Here is a 21,626-nt window from a genome sequence, read left to right on the forward strand (position 1 = left end):
ACCCTCACCTATGGCCACGAGCTGTGGGTAGTGACCGAAAGAACGAGATCGCGGATACAAGCGGCAGAAATGAGCTTCCTCCGAAGGGTGGCTGGCCTCTCCCTTAGAGATAGGGTGAGAAGTTCGGCCATCCGGGAGGGGCTCAGAGTAGAGCAGCTGCTGCTCCACATCGAAAGGAGCCAGCTGAGGTGGTTCGGGCATCTGACAAGGATGCCCCCTGGGCGCCTCCTGGGTGAGGTGTTCCAGGCATGTCCCACCGGGAGGAGGCCCCAGGGCAGACCCAGGACACGCTGGAGAGATTATATCTCTCGGCTGGCCTGGGAACGCCTTGGTATTCCCCCGGATAAGCTGGAGAAGGTGGCTGGGGAGAGGGAGGTCTGGGCCTCTTTGCTTAGGCTGCTGCCCCCGCGACCCGGCCCCGGACAAAGCGGATGAAGATGGATGGATGGATGGATGGATGGATGGATGGATGGAATTCATTAGCTGGGTAAATCTCATTTATGACTTTAAAATTAACCTCTTTTGCTTTAGGGGGAAGGGGAAGGCTTTAGGACTAACTATTGGGGTGGCTATCTCATTTCTGAAATCCTGAAGCAATGCAAATTAGCCACGTGGTGCGATGTAAGGAGCTCTCTGATTGGTTGGACAAACACAGGCTGGGTCAGAGGGGATTGTTGGGGTTTTCTCTCCTCTGTCTCTTTTTGACCTCTTTTTTTTTTTTTTTACCTTGTTTCTTTATTTACTTGTTTGTTTATCAAACAAAATAATAAACCAACCAACCTTAATTGATCCTTTGAATATTTTTCATCTAATTTTTCCAAAACATTTTCAAACATTCAGATCCGTCTTTTATTTTCTTGTTGAAATCTCATAAATGGTGAACTAAAAACCGTGGAATATTGTTTGAAACACTGAAACTTTAGTCTTCAAGGGAACATGTTTGGCTTTCTTGCAGCTTTTATTTTGAAAGTGGAACACTAATCAGTGCTTCTCCACACCTGTGGTGCAGGCGCTGCACAGACCTGGTTGGGCATGCGCTGCAGAGCATGCACACCTGAGGAGGGGGCTGACTTGATCGGAAAGCACGCAGAAACAAGTCGAATGGAAAAGACAGACCGATGAGGAAAAGCAGACAGAAAGAATTTAACTGAGCTTGAGATGAAACAAGATCTCTGCCTGACAAGTAATTACCCCTGTTTGGTTTAATGTTTGATTTTAAAACAGTGTAGCTATGAAGCTCAGACAAATACAGATCACATATTTTCATACAGCGATGCTCCAGTCAGGTTAATGTTTGTGGGTCATCACTGTAAAGACTGCAAGTTATTGGAGAGTGTCTGAAAATGTGTCTGTAAAACGCCCCTTCAGTCCCAATTTTAACCACTGTCTGCACATCTGCACTTCGGTCCCGCTACTCTTGAAAATGATTTGTTTGTTGGCCTTAAGTAAGGAATTCCTGATGCCCAAAGTGATGAAATAATACCTTCCCTCAAATGCCTTAAAGCTAAAGTACTAAGCCCATTTTGAAAATGTAAGGAGTAAAAGTAAAAAGTTGTCAGAAAAATGACCACTCAAGTAAAATACAGAGACCTGAAAATTCTTCTTAAACACATTAATTTGTACTTTGTTACTTCCCACCTGCCTAGGTTTGGTTCAGGTTTGCAGTATCAGTTTCTCAATGACGAGATCTCCACTCAGATTAAAAATAAATAAATAAAAACAACCTTAGCCAGAAATGGTGGTGATAGCATTAACCATTCTTGTTAGCACAGTGGGGATGTTCCTGGCAAGGCTAACCAACTAGTCGCTTGTGCTGAAAAGGATGATACCAAACCGGGAAAGGTAAATAGTCTTTAAAGTGAAATGTAGAGGTAAAATCAAAAGCAGTGTTGGTCAAGTTACTTGAAAAAAGTAATCAGTAACTAATTACCAATTAATTCCCCCAAAAAGTAATCCAGTTACTTTACTGATTACTGATTTTCAAAAGTAATTAATTACTTAGTTACTTTTTAAAAACACGATTTACAACCTGAATAGGTGATAAAGTGATAGATCTTTCAGCCCAATTCTACTTTTTCTGCATAATCCATCATACAAAATGTAATCAAATGGAAAAGTCGCTTTTTTCTTAAACTTGTTTTATTAGTTTTAATCTTTTAACTTTATGCATCAAGCAAAAATGAAATTATATGCAACATTCTCTGACTGGAAGAAATTAGTTTAATATTTAAACCTATTTTCTGCACATTCCAGCACATAAAATAAAATATTTTTTGTGTTTACACTCACTCTTTCAAATAGATGCAAGTAAAACAGCAGAAAAAAAATAAAATCAAAGACTAGCGGTCCTGTTGCTCTATTTTCACCTGTAAAGCAGGAGTGGGATAGGCGGAGGTTTACCCTGGTGCAGGTGTGCCGCAGCGGTCAGTGGAAGAATCCGCGAGTTTCTCTGTGAATTTCCCATTATGTCGTTGCGCAGTCGGTGCTTATTTAGGGTTTTCTTTTTCGCTGTAAAAAGAAGTTTTCTTCCCACGCACAACGGACGCTAATGTTTTTGTCACTTTTTATGTAATCAAACTTAAAGTAAGGTCAGTACTTCCACGCTTTAAACGCTGCACGCTCATACTCTGTCCCGCACTCGATATATGATCCATTGTTGTCACGAACGTCGCACTCGCTTACGTCATTGTCATGAGACTTTCTCGCAAAAAAATCACGGTATTAGTAATCCCTTACTTTTCTCGTTACTTGAAAAAAGTAATCAAATTACAGTAATGCGTTACTGCCCATCTCTGCTCAAAAGTAATGAAAAATGGCGGTGTCCTGCAGGTTTTAGATGAGTCTTTGATCTAACACAGCTGATTCAAATGGCTAAATTACCTCCTCAACATGTCCTGAAGTTCTCCAGAGGCCTGGTAATGAACTAATCACATGATTCAGGTGTGTTGACCCAAGGTGAGATCTACAACCTGCAGGACACTGGCCCTCGAAGCCTGGAGTTGGCCACCCCTGCCCCAGAGGGTTACATTTTTTCTTTTAAGTAATGCAATAGTTACTTTTTCTAGTAATTAGATACTTTTTTGATACTGTAACTCAGTTACTAACTCAATTACATTTTTGAAAAAGTAACTGATAACTATAACTAATTACCTTTCAAAGTATCTTGCCCAACACTGGCTTTTATACCCTCTACACTTCAAATCCACTCAACAACTATTGGATGATGTGAAATGCTGATAACAAAGTGATGCTGAACCTCACAAAACAGCTGAGTAATTCCCAGGGTTTTCATATAACACAATAAAAACACGATCAAACAAATAATTTTAAGATTATCTTTCTAACTGCATAGTTTTTAACTTTTGATTGGCATATAAAATACCCCAGAACACCTTATTAGATTAGATTAGATTAGATTAGATAGAACTTTATTAATCCCTCGGGTGGGTTCCTCTGGGAAATTCGATTTCCAAAAAAGCACAGCACCGACAGAAGTTACAGAGTTACAGAATATTATATATATATATATATATATATATATATATACACACACACACACACACACACACACACACACACACACACACACACACACACACACACATATATATAAATACAGAGACAATATAAATAAAATATACGAAGGGGATAAATAGAATAAATAGGAATAAAAATAAAAATACAAGTGAATTGCACATTTCAAGTATTGAGTCTATTGCACCGTTGACTATTTACAAAAGTATTGCACAAAAGGTATTGTACAGTGAGGTGAAGAGGCACTACAGCTTAGTTGTTCCCCCCTCCTTTGTCCACCTGTTTCCCCTCCCTCTCCCCTCCAGAGAGGAGTTAAACAGTCTGATGGCGTGTGGGACAAAGGAGTTTTTAAGTCTGTTAGTTCTTGTCTTTGGGAAAAGCAACCTGTCACTGAACAGACTCTTCTGGTTGTTAATGGCCGTGTGCAGAGGATGCCTGGCATTGTCCATAATGTCCAGCAGTTTCTTTAATGTCCTTTTCTCTGCCACTGTCACCAGAGTGTCCAGCTTCATGCCGACCACAGAGCTAGCCCTCCTGATCAGTTTCTCCAGCCTGGATGAGTCCTTCTTTGCTGTGCTGCTCCCCCAGCACACCACAGCATAGAAAAGTACTCCAGCAACCACCGACTGGTAAAACATCCTCAGGAGCTTCCTGCAGATGTTAAAAGACCTCAGCCTCCTGAGGAAGTACTGTCGGCTTTGGGCTTTTTTATACAGGTGCTCTGTGTTGCATGACCAGTCCAGTTTATTGTCCACCCACAGCCCGAGGTACTTGTACTTGTTGACCACCTCCACCTCCTCCCCCTCTATCTGAACCGGCAGTGGACCTTCTCTGGACCTCCCGAAGTCCACAACCAGTTCCTTAGTCTTTGAGGTGTTGAGTTGCAGGTGGTTTGTGTGACTCCATGCGACAAAGTTCCTCACCAGACTTCTGTACTCCTCTTCCTGATCATCCCAGATACACCCCATGATGGCTGTGTCGTCTGCAAACTTCTGAATGTGGCATAATTCAGAGTTGTAGCAGAAGTCAGAGGTGTACAGGGTGAAGAGAAGAGGGGACAGCACAGTTCCCTGTGGTGCTCCTGTGCTGCTGACCACTGTGTCAGACGTGATGTCCTTCAGCCTGACGTACTGTGGTCTGTCGGTGAGGTAGTCGGAGATCCAAGCGACCAGGCAGGGGTCCACCTCCATCCTGTTCAGTTTTTCCTGAAGCATACAGGGCCGGATGGTATTAAAGGCACTGGAAAAGTCAAGAAACAGGATCCTGACCGTGCCTTTTCCCCCATCCAGGTGTGAGTGGGCTCTGTGTAGGAGGTACAGGATGGCATCCTCCACTCCGACACCCGCCTTGTATGCAAACTGTAGTGGGTCCTGGGCATGTTGTACCTGTGGTCGGAGGAGGTTGAGGAAGAGCCGCTCTAGAGTCTTCATAAGATGTGACGTCAGTGCCACCGGTCGGAAGTCATTCAGCTCATTGGGCCGGTTCTTTTTGGGGACCGGGACGATGCAGGATGTCTTCCATAGGGCGGGCACTCTCCCCAGTCGCAGACTGAGGTATTATGGTGGATTGTGTTCGTCAAAGGAAAAGCCCTGCATTGTGCCGTTATACTTGGGTGTGGCATGAAGAAAATCTTTAGACAACACATATCTGTAAAGTTTTTTACTTACATTTTCACTGCATGTTTGAAGTGTGCGAAGAGTGCAATGAAAATATACAAAAAAGCTTTTATGTAATATTACCTACTGTCTTAAGCAGGCTGCAATATTTTCCATTACTGTAACCTACATTGCATTACACACTCCAGCATATTTGCACTATGAAGGAACTCTACCATGATACTCTATATTTCACCAGCATTTTAATTGAACTCCCCAAACAGTGCTGGGGGTGCTTTCTAGCACTGTACCTCCATATTGATCGCAGAGAACAATAGAGACCTGAAGGCCTTTGTAGTCCAGCTTTTGACAAAGAGCCGTTTGCAGACAGATAGAAATGTGCGTGGAGTGCAGAGCCGCTGGACTCACCTGTCACTGCGCACTGAGGAGCGTTTAATCTCCACTACAGCTCATCCATCAAACGCTGACACCACAGGAGACAGCCACTATGTTTACATGCACAGAGCATTCACTTCTAAGTAACCTAGTTACTCGACCGCGATCAATTTTTTTGTCATAGGCACAAGTAAAGAGCTATTTCGATAAAAAAAATCTCTAAATAATTGAAGACAATTTATATGTATAGATGATGGATGTGCTGCCCTCACTTTCAAGCAAGAATAAGACATCTAAATGTTGAGAAACGTTTTCTGTGGGGATACTTCATTTCCATGCACGGAAGCAGCCTGGTTTTGATCGGTGCATATAAATGACACCACTCTCAATGACCTTGCTAAGCTTATAATTTAATTATGGGTTATAGGTAGATTTGGATGTCAATAAAAAGGCATGGCAAGCGAGCAGTACCTACTATCACCGCTGCCATGGAAATCCTCATTTATTTACCCTGTAGGCTATTAAAGGAAGCCTCGGTCACTGAGGGAGCTGGCAGCCAAATCCTTTCATATATTTTATGGAGCAGCAGGCTCAGAGCAGACAGGAATATTCTATTAACTGTTTTTTTGACAAGAGGGAAACTCAATCCCACAGTATCAAAGGTTCATGTAGAGTCTGGAAGCTTAACCTGAATAATACTTTAAGTATGACCAATAGCTGGGTGGCTCTGTACATGTATTTTTCACTGCTTTGCAGACCTATACATATAGAGTATTGTGCTAAGTGCCAATACTATGTGCTCGATAGATTTCCATTGTGTTTTGAATGGCTTTGGGAGTGTCAAGATGGTTATATTGTATTTAATACAGACCTGACACTATTTAAAGGATCTGGCAGCATTGCTTTTACAAACTAGTGTGCCTCTTTTTTCCTCTTGGATGGCAGAGGAAGTCCCAGTTACATTATTTGTAGGCCAAAAGTAGCACGTTTTCCCCCTCTAGCATCATGAATGGGCTGGATGTACACTGCAAAACAACAGTGTAGGTGAAATCATTAAATTGTTTTTTGACTTCATGCCTGAGGGCTGATTAGGTCTGAGTTACAGCACCTTTCTGACAAAACTAAGATAAATCCATGTTCTCCAATTAAAGGTTACAAATAGAACAAATAGGAGTGGATTCTTATGTCTGAAAGAAAATCATGCCAGAATAATTATTCTTAATATGTGACCCACACAGGAACTTTGCAATGGTCTACACTGTTTTCTTATGGTAAGTTCAGCCTTCAGGGTGACTTTGTCTACAAATTTAGCGGTTAATGCTGTTTCTCACCTCTTTTTTACCCATTTTCAGAGCTGTAGGTATTGAAAAATGACATAACCCTTTACCATGTTTACTGTTTTTCCGGTGCCATTTGTCCCCCATTTTACGGAGTTGTTCTTCTTTTGGTTGCTCTCTTCACTGATCGCCAGAGTGGATCATCTACCTCCATCTACTCCTCGCATCCTGTAGCTTCTGTCCCACCAACTCTCTGTATTTTCTCCTTTACTACATCTGTGGACCTTCTCTATGGCCTTCCTCTTTCCCTCCTATGTGACAGCTTCACATTGAACATCCGTTGTCTAATATATCCACACGTCTAAACCATCTCATCCTTGCCTCTTTAACTATTGTCTTTAAGCCACTAAACCTGAGCTCTAGTTCTGATATACTAGTTTCTAATCTTTTACATCCTGGTCACTTCCAACAAAGCATAGCAACTCTGTCACCTCCAGCTTAGCTTCCTGTCTGTTTTACAGTGCCAATGTCTCCAAACGATGAACCATCACCTTCATTGTCCCTCTTGCTACTATCTTTCTCTCTTCTTCGCTTCCCTTGTTCACTGTCCTTTGCTGACCATTCATAAAGCAAAACATCACATCTAAAGTGTTTTTTCTCAACAAGAAGCCATACAGCTCCTCATTGATGGTCAACTCCAGTCTTAATCTAGTTTCAACAACTCTTTCCTGTAGCTTTATCCTATGGCTCATCCACGTCCATCTGTAGCTACTACAGCTCTCCACATCACTTGTGTTCTTGAAATTTAGTATCAGTACGCTTCTTCTCAATTCCACAGGCACCAAGTTGTTTTAAACAATCAGATCAGAAAGTCCACTGCCCTCCCTCGCAGACATCTCCATACCTCCACAGGTATGTCCTCTGGACCAACCACCTTTCCACTCTTCTATGAAGAGACCATCCTCTCCATGGCTGACGTACTTCCTCCTTACTAATCCTCTGCTGATTTTCCAGCTGTCTTTTATTTGTCTTCCTCTCTCATTTTCTTCATTCAACTACTCCTCAAAATATGCCTTCCATCTTCTCAACACTCTCGTCACTCTCTGTTAGCTTATTAGTGATCACTTAATAATACAGTTTTCTAATATGTCAAACTAATTTTCCTAACCAGACAGCTGCCTGCTGAGGGAACCTAACAATATACATTTCCTTGAAAAACTTATAACATAGCCATATTTGGATGTCATTGAGGCAGCTGCTCAGTCTGGAGTTAAGGCTGAACTCAAGGCGTTCCCAGGCCAGCTGAGAGAGGTAATCTCTCCAGCCTGTCCTGGGTCTGCCCCGGGGCCTCCTGCCGGTGGGACACGCCTGGAACACCTCACCCAGGAGTCGCCCAGGAGACATCCTTACCAGATGAACCACCTCAACTGGCTCCTTTCGATGTGGAGGAGCAGCAGCTCTATTCAGAGCCCTTTCCGAATGGCGCAACCTCTCACCCTATCTCTAAGGGAGAGGCCAGCAACCCTTTGGAAGAGGCCCAATCTTGTTCTTTCTGTCACTGCCCACAGCTCGTGACCAGGTAAGGACTTAGATTGACCGGTAAACTGAGAGCTTCGCTTTTACACTCAGCTCTCTCTTCACCACAACGGACCGGTACAGGGTCTGCGGCACAGCAGCCACAGCACCAATCTGTCTGTTGATCTCCCGCTCCCTTCTCCCGTCACTTGTGAAGAAGACCCCGAGATACTTAAAGTCCTCCACTTGGTGCAGGAACTCATCCCTGACCTGGAGTCAGCACTCTACCTTTTCCGGCCTTCCCCGATACTAACCCCAAGTTGCCCTCCAATGCGTTCATCGAAGTGTGAATGTGTGTTAGTGTTGATTAGTTTGCACTTGTGCATGTATGAGTGGGTGTGAAAGGGTGAATGAGGCATGTTGTATACAGCGCTTTGAGTACTCCGGGAGAGTAGAAAAGCGCTACATAAGGATCAGTCCATTTACCATTCTGGCTGAGGACCATGTTCTCAGATTTGGAGGTGAGGAATCTCATTCCCACTGCTTCACACTCAGCTGCGAACCGTTCCAGTGCGAGCTGGAGGCCATCATCCGATGAAGCCAGCAGAACCACGTCATCCGCAAAAAGCAGAGATGAGATTCTGAGACAACCTAAACGAAACCCTCCGCCACTTGGCTACAGCTAGAAATTCTGTCCATAAAAATTACGAACAGAATCGGTGACAAACTAAATGAACAGGAAAAAAATCTATGAAACAAATGTTAATGCTGCTGTTTTTTATCTTTTGTTTCTACTACATAAAAGTGTCATGCAAATCCACGTAAACCAGTGACTTGATCAGTCAGAGCTGATGCTTCATGTAAATTAATAGCTGTGGCGTACAAGAGTGGTTTCTCTAAGTTACAAACCAAAAGAAGAGATAAAAAGGATGAGTGGAGAACAAGTTGGCCGCACTGTTGAAAAATACATGAGCTACTCTTATATTTTGCAGCATAAATAGGTGCATTTCATCATCCTTACACAATTTTGGCTGATGACTGCATTGTGGTAACTACAGGGGGTGATGTTTTCCTCCCTCTCTGCTACAGATCTGTTGATATCAAGATAAAAGTTATCATCTCATTTGGCTGAGTAATCAGTCAAGTTTAATTTACTGTGATGGATACGGCTCGCTATAGAAGCTCATTCCTAGTATGAAAAGAAAAAAGCAGACATGAAACTGAGGCAAAAAATGAAAAAGAAATCATAAATAGTCAAGAACTGATTTATTAAGACAAAAACTAATAAGTTCAAAATACCCTTAAACATTCTCTCAACATTAACTGAGCAGTTAAAACAAGATAATAAATCTGTAGTCAGCAAGTCAGAACGCAACAAAATAACATTTGGACTTGATGAAAATAGACTTCATAGATTCAAAGTTTACAGTGTTCTGTTGAAGGTAGTGCTGTGTAATACTGCACATTTTGGTATCGATCAATACGACGTAAATAAATACAGGGGAAGCACTGCCGAGACCAATATTGATGCTTTTAACCTATAAAGGCCGTCTGTGTAGAGGAGAGCAGTGTGTGATAATTTATTAAATGAAATACAATTTATTTACAAGTTCTGAACACATTTTATTGACCTCTGAATCACAGAATTTTTTATTTTTCACAATAATTAAAAAACTCCACTCTTTTCAGCTTTGCAGGTACTTTAAACTGGGTGTTTTTTGGACACCTGGAATGTAAATGTGCTTGTCTCTAAAGCAGTTTGGGGAAGCTGGGGGTGGCTATAGTTCAGGAGGTAGCGCAGATCATCTACTGATCGGAAGGTTAGTGGTTCGATCTCTGGCTCCTCCGATCTGCATGTCACATATCCTTGGCTAACCCCAAGTCGCTCTCCGATGCATCCATCGGAGTATGAATGTGTAGGAATGTAGTTAGTAAGCACTCAGAAGTTTAGAAGAAAGTGCTTGTGTGATTGGGTGAACGAGGCATGTTAAATAGAGCGCTTTAAGTACTCCGGGAGAGTAGAAAAGCACTATCCGGTTGTTCAGTCTGACGTCATTAGCCGTGTCTGGGCCTAAACTCCGCTGCAGGTCCATATATCCAACGATCACTATGGCATTATTGAGAGTTGAAAAACTGTCTAAAGTCTTTCATCTTTAATAAAATGATCAGCGTTCTGCTCTACCAGGTGTAACAATTGAGTTTAACATCCAGGCATCCATGAAAACGGAATTTATGACATTTAACGGAGTTAGAAATTAGCAGGGAGTTAGCTCGCTAGCTTCTATCTAAATACAATATAGCATGTCCTGACTGTGGGTTTTGGAAACAAATTAAAACGTACAGCTTTCTTATCACTTCCAACATAAATGAAGACAGAAATCTAAACAGCAGTGACGTTTGTAGGGTTACTGAAGTTTGGCTAGCTGGTATATAATGATGTGCTACGTGACCGCTAGCGACACAGCTATGTTAGCATAATATAAACAAGCTAACTTTTTTTCCACTCGATAAAAGTTAACGTGAGTGTTCTCGGTGGTCAGGAACAAATGTAATCGCATGGCAGGATGCTGTAAAAGGACCAAACTTCAGCCAGGAGAACAACTGAGATAATCCATCCACAATACGAGGTTAGTCATTCATATACTGCTGCATGGGCTGGGCTGTAATTACATCCTAAGGTTTTAAAAACTGAGCTTAAATAAATGATTAGCAGTAATAAAAGCCGAGGGAGGTCAACAGTGATCACTGACTGTTTTAGGAGCTTTTTGAGATCAAATAGAAGAAAATACAAAACATTAAACATGTTAACAACACAAAAGCCATATTAAACGCAGACTACTTTAGACCCGGAAGTAGGATTCGTCGTGTCATCACTGAACAACCGGATATATAACAATCAGTCCATTTACCACTTTAGGCTTCTGTTGTTTAAATGTGCTATAGGCTATAAATAAAATCAACGTGACAGTCAACAAATAAAGCTTCATCTATTTTTTTAATGCATATTTTAGGTATATTTTTACATACTAAACTTAGTAGATAGAAAAAAGTAATCCGATGCCGATATCAGCATTAGTAACGATGCTATTGGTTTGTGGATCAAGCTGCCCACCTATATTTGAAAGATGTTAATCTAAAAAATCATTATATTTTTCTCTGGTAATGCATTCACTTTTTCTGTCTCACGCTAGATTAAATTTTCCGAACTGTGATGCCTCCTTCCCCCCCAGGCTTTACCTTTTGGTGTCAAAAATGTATCCCACATGACAATCAACAACATCAAGGTACTGTGATTTGACCTGATGCGTCAGACTCTGTGGAAACTTCCCATATCACTGTGTGAAACAGCTCTTCATCCACACCTCCTACCCATCACATTCCACCTGGCCCCACATACACAGACCTCCTGAGCTCTGTCTTGATGGTAGCAGCTAAGTTTCACAGGCTCACTTTAAATTCCACATTGGTAGCACTGTGTTACCTTAGTGTCATCAGTCATGTTCATTCCTGTCTGGCAAAAAAGTGGAGGAAGTGTTCTCGAGTGTTTCTGCGTGTGTGTGCGTTGCTGTGGATGATCAAAACATCCTGCGAGGTCAAACGAAAATGTGAAATGTGTGGGTGAGAAAAAGATGTATTGTTGGCGCAGTGTGTTGTTAAGTTTGTCATTGATGCTACTTTCTAGGTCAGACGTCTAGTGAGAGGGGAGATTTGAGCTCTCAGTGGGGCTACCTGCAACTAGCTTAAGGTTATAAAAATAAAAGAGTGAGGGCAGGAGAGTGAATGTGAGTGAGAGAGCTGTCTTTGTTGCTTACCTTGAACGTGAGACTGAAAACAGTTTTCGCATGTGGAACCATTTTCCCCAGCCTTAATGACTGCTAATTTCATGGCAAATAAACTAAACAATGATGTCTTTGAGTCTCGCTTCATTTATAGAGCAATGCTACAAGACAAAATCACATTCTTTTCCAGTTAAAGTGCAGCTTAAATGTTCCTTTCTTATCTACCAATCGACCTGTGAGTGCACTCAGCCGGATTTAGTTTTGTGGACCAGTGCATAAATATATATATGTGTGTGTTTTGCAACATAGGCCAGCACTGTTGTCTCACTGCAGGAATGTACTCGGTTCAAAGTCACCATCTGGCCAGGGCCTTTCTGTGTGGAGTTTACATGTTCTCTCCATGTTTGTGTGGGTTCTTACTTCAGCTTCCACCTACAGTCCAAAGACGTGCAGTTAGTGAGGTTAGGTTAATTGATGATTCTAAATACCCATCTGTGTGAATATGAGTACAAATGGCTGTCTGTCTCCCAGTGTTAGCCCTGCAACAGACCGGTCCAGGGTGTACCCCGCCTCCCACCTTATGGCAGCTGGGATAGGCTTGTGAGATGATGGAGGGATGGCTGGATGTTCAACTTTGAATTTCATGGTTGTTGGCCTGAATATTTCAGAAACTGCTGTTCTACTGTGATTTTCCCACACAAGGAAGTCAAGGGTTTACAGAGAATGGTATAAAAAACAGAAAACATCCAGTGATCATCGATTGAGAAGAATAGTCAAACTGCTTTAAGCTGACAGGACCAAAGGACAGGAGAGAAGAGGGTGTCTGAAAGCGCATCACACTGAACCTCGAAGCAGATGGGCGGCAGCAGCAAAAGACTGCATTGGGTGCTACTTCTGAGATCAAGGCTACAGTTCATATGGGCTCTCCAAAATGAGACAATAGAAACATTGGACTGACGAGTCTCTTCTGCTCTGACATTTGGAAGGTAGGGTTGGAATTTAAACACCACGAAAGCATGAATTTATCCTGCCATGTACGACAGTTCAGGCCACTGCTTGGTGGTGTGTTAGTGTGAGGAAATTTTGTTGGTGCTCTTTGGGCCGCTTAGTACCAACTGAGCTGACCATGTCTCTTTATAACCACAACGTACCGATCATCTGATGGCTGCTTCCAGCAGGATAATGCATTGCCTTACAGCTCTAATCATTTCAAACGGTTTGCTTAAACATGGAAATTGAGTTCTCTTAAATCGGCCTGCACAGTAACCAGATCGCAACACAACAGAGCAACTTTGGTGTTACCACATTTGGTCTTTAATGCTACCATAAAGAAAGGAAAACTCAGCGGTGGCATTTTAATACATGAATTTAATATTAAGTGCATCAAACACATCATGAAATAAATGCTGATTGTACAATATAGTGCCAACAGAGTAATAACAGGATAATAACTTCCCCAGTGTTGTTTCCTATAAATCTGCTTTCACTGGCCATTTCTTTCTGCCACCAGTTACTGACTCCCCTGGGAAAGTTAACTGTAACTTAACTCTTACTTACTTATGAACATCTGACGTAACTGTAGATCTATACTGAGAACATGGAAATTATCTATTGCAAGTTTTAATATAAGGTAAATGTATTTTGATGGGTTAAAAGTTTTCCATTTCTGTTACTGTGAAGCTGTTATTGCCTACCAAAATGCTTTTACGGTTTACTAAACAAGAATCGGTGTGTGCGTGTTTTACTCTCACAAATGGTGCAACTGTGACCAATAAAGAAAACCTGATGGTTAAAGATAGATGGTGAGTTTCTTTTCCTTTTCCTATCTTTTCCTTAGCTATCCAAGTTTAGGTTGAAATACATCTTACATCATAGCTGACTTTTCAACACTCATCCTCATGTCTGTTGATGTGTGCTTTGCTACAATAATGTGTGCAGGAATGATCAAATACGTGAGACATCAGAGTTCAAACAGCACACAAAAATGTATTTACATAACCAAGGACACTTTCAGAAAATGACAAGAAAGAACCACAAACACGTTGTAACCTCCACTCCCTTCAACCACCCTGATAAATGCTATTGAATGTTGTGATACCGTGACCTACACAGGCATTTTCCCCCCATGATTGCACATCACGGGTGAACTTGTCAAAACAGCTCTGAGACAACTCTTAACAACCAGGGCCTTCCCGTCAACCATTAATCCAACAATTAGAGAAAAGGCCAGAGAGATGAGCAGATGCTCCATAAATGGGAAAGGCTGAGGGAGTCCTGGCCATCAAAGGTATTCCTAATCTCTCTAAGGAGGATGACCAAGGAGAGTAAGAGAACAGCCGTCCTCCTGTAGTACAGACGGATTTCAAATAGTCTACTGATAATTCATGTGGCTAAATTTAATCTGGACAGGCAGCCAAAAATAGTTGAGATTGCCTGTAAGAGGGTCACTTTGAATCTAGTAAAGTGCTTATTTAATCAACAAACTCGCTCACCCTTCTATTATTAAAACTGGAGGATCTACGGTAACCAACAATACAATAAGCATGTGTACCTGGTCATTAGAAGAAGAGTGATTCATGATTTTGGAAGATTTGGTGGGACTGAATATAGCAGTGCTGTGTTACTGAAATAACAAAAAAGAACAGGAGACCTGAGCAATCAAGACCTTCTGCAACTTTGCCTGTAAAAACCATCCATTCTCTTCCACTTATCCTTATCAGGGTCACAGGGGGCTGGAGCCTAGCCCAGCAAGATTGCGAAAGGCAGCTTCGCTATTCTGACATAAGGCTAACACAGAGAGACAGATGACCATTCACACTCATATTCACACCTATGGCTAATTTAGACATGTTTCTAAACTGTGGGAGGAAGCCGGAGTCCCCCAGTGAAAAATCTGTGGAGGACGTGCAAACGCCACACAGAAACACCCCTGCCAGATGTTGGCAGTCAAACTCAGGACCTTCTTGCTGTGACATAGTGATGCTAACCGCCATGCTACTGCACTGCAAAAACCTTATCTGATTTAAATTTAGCTTTGTACTTTGCATACTGTGCACAACATGTACACGCTGGATTGGGCTCTTTCTTTGCTCATTGTATTTTCTCAGGTATGGGAAGCGATGTCCTGAAAGTTAACGTAACTGATCCTCTCAAGCAGCCACATAACGACTTGCTTCCTAAATCCTGTCTACATACCCATAGGTATATATTTAAGTTAGCTTTAGGATGAACTCAAGCCAAACTCAGGCCAACAAACACATCAAAGGAACACAGCCATGGTAGATTAACTAAAATAAATTGAAATACAGCAAACTACCTCCTTGCCTAGGAGCAAACAGTGTCAAAAGAAATGGGAACCCACCCCTAAAAACATTGTGGCTAGCAAGCAAGGTACATGGTAATGGCTACAAACTCACATATTGACTTCTGCTGCATCTGGTTCAACTGGAAAGAGCCTTTGGGACAGAACAAAGGAACTGGTCATTACCTCATCAAACACTAACAAAACTAAAGAACCACATGTTTGTGGAGAGCAAGATAACCGAACAGGTTCCACACACAAAAAAGTTAGCTTTGATGAACACAGTGTGGATATCTGTGACTGCTCCACATAATGACGCCACATCACACGGAAAACTGTTACACAAAAATATACAGAACGCTGCTCTTATACAAAAGCATAATCTAACTTACCTAAGTGTTATTTGCCCTTTTACTTGGCTAGTGTTGGGATTGCAAGGAAAGAATGTATCACACAACACTTTGTGGGTGTTGCGTTAGCAGCAGTGGATAGCTGCTTCTGGCCTGGTACAAACCAGTTAACCTGAACACTGGATTTTCAAAGTATCCAAAGTGAAGCTATAGTGCTTACTAGGAATAGCACATACAGATGGGGTCACACAGGAAGCAACTTGCTCAGTGTATATCACTGTAGCTGATGGTTGGTAATTAGTGGACACCACTTGCGTAGATAAACATCTGATGAACATACTGTATCACCCTGCCATATGTCAATCAATGGCATCCTTTGCTGTTGCTCACTGTGTTAACTGTTCATGGCAGGCCAAAATGATTGACACGTCACTGGGAAATGTCCTGGTTCTCTGGACAGGCAGTCCACCACTGGTCACTTTGGTGAAAGTGTTACTAAACAGACTTTTGGAGTTGTTGGGTGCTTATCTATTGCTCTAGTGAGACAGCTACCAGCTAGTTTTTTTCCTCACAAAAATAGTGTGTAGCTTTCTAAAAAAAATAATGTGAATTTTACGTATTGTCTTTCCCAGCTAGCAACATTAGCACTGTGCTCTCTGCACTGAAGTTGTTATTAATCTCTGGTTCTCTTCCACAGCATGTCTTTTATGCTGTCGTCCTTCTCTCTCCCCAACCGGTCGTCGCAGATGGCCCCGCCCCTCCCTGAGCCTGGTTCTGCCAGAGGTTTCTTCCTGTTAAAAGGGAGTTTTTCCTTCCCACTGTCGCCAAAGTGCTTGCTCATAGGGGGTCATATAATTGTTGGGTTTTTCTCTGTATGTATTATTATAGGGTCTACCTTACAATATAAAGTGCCTTGAGGCGACTGATGTTGTGATTTGGCGCTCTATAAATAAAACTGAATTGACTTGAATAGTTAATCCATTTTAAACAAAGCACTGGTTAGTACATATCCACCAAGAGTTTTGGAGACGTACAACATGTTCTTTTGTCCTAACGATGACACACTTTTTCTGTGGTAAGACTGAGAGCCTCTCTTTATACTTCGTCATATAAACATAATGTATGACATAAAATACAAAACAGTTCTCCACAGTTCAAACAATGCGGTCAATGCAATTTCAGAATCATGATCGGTAATTTTGCACTGGCAGATCAACACACATGCCAACACAAATGTTTGTGCACTCCAAAAACAAAAAACCCTTCCAGCCATCCATTCACCCCTGTTTACAATGAGCTAAGTTCAGGCTGTGTGTCCTTACCTCATTATCACCTGTCCCTCAAGCACTGTGGGCGGAGCTCTGATAGCTTCTCTCCTGAAATAGAAAACACAATCAAAAACGAAATCTATGCTACGTTCAGTCACACAGTAAGACTTAAATTTGAATTTGTTTGAAATATTATACAGATTCTTGATTTTTTGTCATTTAATGCTCTTTAATCACTTAAACAGTTATTTTACCTCTTTAACCAATTGTTGCTTCTGCGCCCGCCACTCTAGAAGCCAGCTTTTAGAAGGGCATCTAGCTAAGACAAACCTATGTTGGTCCCTAAACTATCATCAAGTCTATTCCTGCTTTTCAGTGGGACAGCAGTTCTCCAAGGAGTGCTGAAAACCGGATTGTTTTACACACACCTGTTTCAAAATGTCACTCAGCTACACGCTTGTCTCAGAGGGAGCGCAGTTAATCGCTGATTTGGCACACTTACAGTGACAACATACCAAGGTCCAGTTTCAGGAACTCAGTCGCGCACTCACAAAACAAACTGTCATTCTTATAGTCTCCCACACGCATGTAGTGTTTCAGACTTGGATGCACACAGATAAACGCACACACACAATTCAAAAAATTTTGCAGAAACATGTACATTATGCTAATGTCACAGGCACACAGCGTATGTAACAGACACTGAGACCTCATGATGAGACAAACAGTCCCTCTGCTCCGCAGACATCTTTGATTTTCCTCCCAATGTTGACTCACAGTCAAACTGTGCGAAACACATAAGGCTGCGTTTTCAAAGCCAGCCTGAAACGTGCAATTATTTTCAGTTGCCTGCAAAAAAAAAAAAGGAAAAAAAAAGACCCACAGTTTGTATATACTGGAACGCTTTGTGAAGCTTTGTGGCTTTGACTGAATGGGAAACAATTAAAGAACTTTTTGGCAGCACATGAAGCCAGACAGCGATAAAAATGGTCAAGCTTTTCAGCACGGGCGAGGCCTCTCAGTTTGGCCTGTCAGGAGGTCTGAGAATCTTCCAGAAAACTTTCCTCCTGGTCTCCCTGGGTTTCATTATTTAGGGACAAAAATACAAAAGTTCTGCTGCTGTACTCATTTCACGTTTGTTAAATATTAGTTATCAGAGCTAATTTACGTGAAAGGGATTAATCATGCTGTAGCTAGCCACTGTAACGTTGTAACTGCATGACTTATTATGCTATTTTCATTCATGTGTCTTTTAGAGACTCCCAGTGGTCTCCTTCAAATCTTGAGGCAAGTGAACTAATCTGACTGTCGTATTGAATATTTTCTGTGCAGTGATTAATCTCTTTTTGGGAAGGTTTCACAGGCAAGGTTCAAGCCTAGTTGCAAAGACTTGTCTTAAAATAGCTCTAGATTTAGCCTGTTCTGGATTAAACAGATCCAGTCTCAAGATGGGGGCTAGAAGCTACTCTGGGCCTACGCCGAGGCTTTAATTAATCCTTCAAGGTGGTTGCTTCAACTTCAGCTTTGCAAATTTGTGAGGGCTCATTGACAACCCTGGGTATTTAAATGAGCGTTGACATGCACTGCAAAGACCTGCCTCATGACTGCTCTAGTTGTTGAAAGGACGATTCTATTGAAATTTTTGACAACATAAACTTTTCAACATTTTCTAACATCTGGAATCCATCATAATGAAACTGGTTTTATGTGTTGCCAGAGAAACAGCTGTGTGCAGAATTGTCTAATAGTCTGCAGGGTCCTTTTTTAATGCAAAGTTTTAGAGAAAGATGGTTCCAGCTTCTTCTTCTGAGGAAGATGAAAAGCTAAATCTCAGCTGACGGAGAGCACGATTGTGTGTTTTTGTTTTGGAAAAATCCGTGTTTTTAATGCGCTGCCACTCAGTGCATTTTTACAAGCGCGTTTGTTGCAACAGTAGAACTCTGGTTTGATAAACTGACCCTCGAGTACAAATTCATGTGTTTGTTGCCTTCCTAACTAGTGCGCCTTCTTTTTCCTCAGAGACTATGGGCTCTGTTTCTGTTTGGTAGCTGTGTCATAGCTGTACAACCGACTCGTAACACCAGTGATGATGCTCAAAATCAAGGTTGGGGCATCCCCGTGCCTGATGACGCTGCTGTTTCTTTGAAGTCAGGAGCCACGGCACATAGAATCAACCAAGTGACACACTCACAATGTCAGCAGTTTCCATGGCAGTGAACCAACAATCCCGAGGTGCACTTCCCTCAAATTCTTGAAAAGTTTCAAGGGTTTGTCACCATGGTAGATTGCCCTGATGTCGGGTAACTTTCTGCCTCCTTTGAAATAGGAAACCTGCAAAAAAATGTAATTGGGCTAAATGATTTATTTATCATAGGGCTTTAGTAACATTTCAAAGTTCTCCTCAGTAGATTTTGCTCGCTGCTCTGTGCAGCCATATTTGATAGCAAGGCAATTGCAGAGCTTGCCTGGTGAGAGGCAACCTGTCATAGCCATTTCAAACTGACCACGACTGGTCTCAGACCAGTGGGAAAAGGTTAATGAGTAATTGTCTAATTTATAAATGGAGAAAGACTGCCAACTCGTTACAGTCTGAGTCAGTCTGTGCCAATGAGTGCAACTTTTCTGTGCAACATCTCTTTGCAACAGTGGACTGAATTCAGCTGGTTGCCAAATGGTTCTATTCTGTTTATATATCCATATAACAGAAAGCTTGCCAAGTGCCTATGCCATTTTGCAGTTAATTTGCCATCACACAGTAACTACATCACTATTTTCACATTTATGAAGTTCTGGCGAGATTCTGAATGTCTTGCCAGAACATTCACAGAAAAATAAATTGTATGTAGACGGCAACAGATTTTGCCGTTCGTCACCATATTGTTGCAGACAGATTACTTGTAATTGACCAATATGACCGTTTTTAATCACAAACTAATAGACACGTAGTAGACTGACTGTGTTATTGTTGCTTTATCTTCTTGAGTGACCAAAGTTGACTTCAAAGCAGCCATTTGAAAGACAAAGAAATGGCAAGTTCATTGCACTTTTGATCTTGTTGTTGTCTCCAACCACTGTTTCCCCTAATGTGACGGCAGCACTTATCAGACTCACAGATTAAACAGTCTCAGGGAACAAAACGTAAATGATGCCCAAACTGGAAGTCCACAGATGCAGTTCTTTAATGCAGCTTTTTCCTGAAGCAACTGTTTCTCATCATTTTACACTTGATAACATGTGCACTGTTTTACATGAAAAGATACAGATGTGTAGCTGGCTGATTAGCAGACTCACCACTTCTGCTTTAGAGAAGTGAAACAAGTATCCATCCCTTTATATCTGCTTTGCAGTTACCCCTCCTCGACTCCAGCTCCTCCTGTGCTGAGAGGTGGATTAAAGGTCTAACAGGAGCCTAAAGTGGGAGTGTAAGTTTGATGAACTGCAGCTGAGACTGTAGTTAGCTGAGAGCAGGGAGGAGAAACAGAAGGGAAAAGGAGAAGGAGAAGAAGGGGAAATGGGAAGTCAACAGGAGGAGGAGGAGAAAAGTGGGGGTAGAGGGTGTGTGCGTAAGTATGTGTGTCTGGGGGATGGCGTGGAGTGGAAAGCGTCCAGTAGCACAAACACCTCTGAAACAGAAACATCCATTTAGCAGCAAAAACAAGCCCCCCTCACAAGACCTCCATGAATGGGCCACTTCAGCAGGCTGAGGAAGTTCCAACGAGGGGCAGGATGTTCCCCTCAGGACGCACTTGAGACGGGCTGAGGGCCAAAAGCCTGAATACATAGACCCCTCTCTCTCCCTCTGTCACTGTCCAGCTTTGCCCTCCCACCCTGGCCGTGCCTTCAGTACCCCTCTGAAAAAAATCTTCCCCTCCTACCAGCCATTTACTGAGCTGCAGCCAGTGAGGCGGCGAGGGAGGGCGTGGAACCATGCTCAGCAAACAAAGACAGAGAGGCAAAGACTTTACTTGATTAAAGAGCAGTTAAGATGCTATGAGAGGCTAATTTGTTCACTGCGTGACAGAATCAACAGGAACTGGGGCAACAAAATCTCTGCTCACTGCATTTCCTGTTGCACTTTAAAGGTGTTATTCAAATTCTCAGCATCTTTAGTTTCCCTCTCTGCATGCTGTACACATACCATGTCATGATAATATACACATTTTACTGAAGAAAACAATTAATTATTGTATTTAAATTGTAATAACACATCTTCACATTCAGCTGATTTACATACCTGCATGTACTGGTTTTGGACCTTTAAGTTTAGCCCCTACCTTGGAGGAGACGAGGTCATAATATACAAAGAATTTCTTTGTCATAAAGCTAACTGGACGCACTCTATTACAAATTAAATATCACCACAATAACCAGTACGGTCACTGTCTTTGCTCGGCATCCTTGGTTTGCTGACTCGGCTTGTTAATCAATCAGCATTTGACTTTCACACAGCGCCATTGTTGCTGGACAACGTAAGTGTGTCTCTGTGTTGGTCGAATTCCCATAATCCTCCTCTGTACATATAAGAGCCTCTTTATGCAGAGTGGCATAAACGCTCGGTCTCTTATTTCTCTTCAAGCGCCTTTAAATAAGATAATAACACAGTAATGTGTC

The sequence above is a fragment of the Aulonocara sp. 'chitande type north' Nkhata Bay genome, linkage group LG19 (assembly GCF_057382095.1).
Source record: "Aulonocara sp. 'chitande type north' Nkhata Bay isolate Kocher_YH1m ecotype deep benthic linkage group LG19, A_spYH_male_GT1.1, whole genome shotgun sequence".
NCBI classification, from domain to species: Eukaryota; Metazoa; Chordata; class Actinopteri; order Cichliformes; family Cichlidae; genus Aulonocara; species Aulonocara sp. 'chitande type north' Nkhata Bay.